The sequence below is a fragment of the Mesitornis unicolor genome, unplaced genomic scaffold, assembly GCF_000695765.1.
Source record: "Mesitornis unicolor isolate BGI_N332 unplaced genomic scaffold, ASM69576v1 scaffold31433, whole genome shotgun sequence".
Lineage (NCBI taxonomy): Eukaryota > Metazoa > Chordata > Aves > Mesitornithiformes > Mesitornithidae > Mesitornis > Mesitornis unicolor.
Window position 1 is genome coordinate 272 of NW_010175828.1, and position 715 is coordinate 986.

The window sequence follows — 715 nt, forward strand, 5'->3', positions numbered from 1 at the left end:
AAAAAATAATAATCCTGTCTCTTTTCCCCACAGCCCCAGGCTGCAGGGCTGGCATCAGACCATCCGCAGCCAGAAATCGGGCTGATTTTTGTTTTTTTCTTGAGAAGGGAAAGTTTTGCAGTTGGGTTTAGGAGGGAGGGAAATCTGCCTGGGTGATTTTTACAGCACCGTTTGTGGTCGTAATCCTGGGAGACTGGGGAATGAAAGGGATCAACAAGATGCACCTCTGCTGTAGTTACCAAGAGAGCAGCAGTCTATCTTATTTTACTGCAAGGAATCGTCACCAGCCGGGGGATGAGCCCAGGTCCCTGCGCCTCAGACACTTGGATCCTGCGTGGAGCTGAGCTCGGTGGGGCTGTGAGCGCGCAAGGGCTCGGTGTGCCAGGCTTGCGTGTGGGGAGCACCGCGGGCCCAAGCGCCGCTCTGCCGAGGGGTCAGGAAGCAGGGGATGTGCTAAGGTTTTTTTTGACAAAAAGCAGAAGTGTCACCGGAGGGAAAAAAAAAAAAAAGAAACAAAACAAAGCCTAGCAGGGAAACCGCTCTGCTGCCGGCTCCCACGAGAACCTGTGCCTTGCTCTCCGGAACAGCCGTAAAATTGCAGGGAAAACAAAGGTGGTATTTTGCGGTGGTGGGTGAGGGGTGGGGATTAGGTCATGCTGTGGGGGGGATCCGGGTCTGGCTGCTCTGCGAGCAAGAGCTGGAGAATCCCGGGGCA

At 54.5% G+C, this 715-nt stretch overlaps 1 protein-coding gene across 1 annotated transcript in view; it reads left to right on the forward strand.

The window, feature by feature from the left end:
* Positions 1-466: 466 nt before the first annotated feature.
* CDK2AP1 (cyclin-dependent kinase 2 associated protein 1) overlaps positions 467-715 on the forward strand; it is a 12,483-nt gene continuing 12,234 nt past the window's right edge. Inside the window, exon 1 of the mRNA XM_010181541.1 lies at positions 467-612. The gene's annotated coding sequence lies outside the window, so the exon portion shown is untranslated. The remainder of the gene's footprint in view (positions 613-715) is intronic.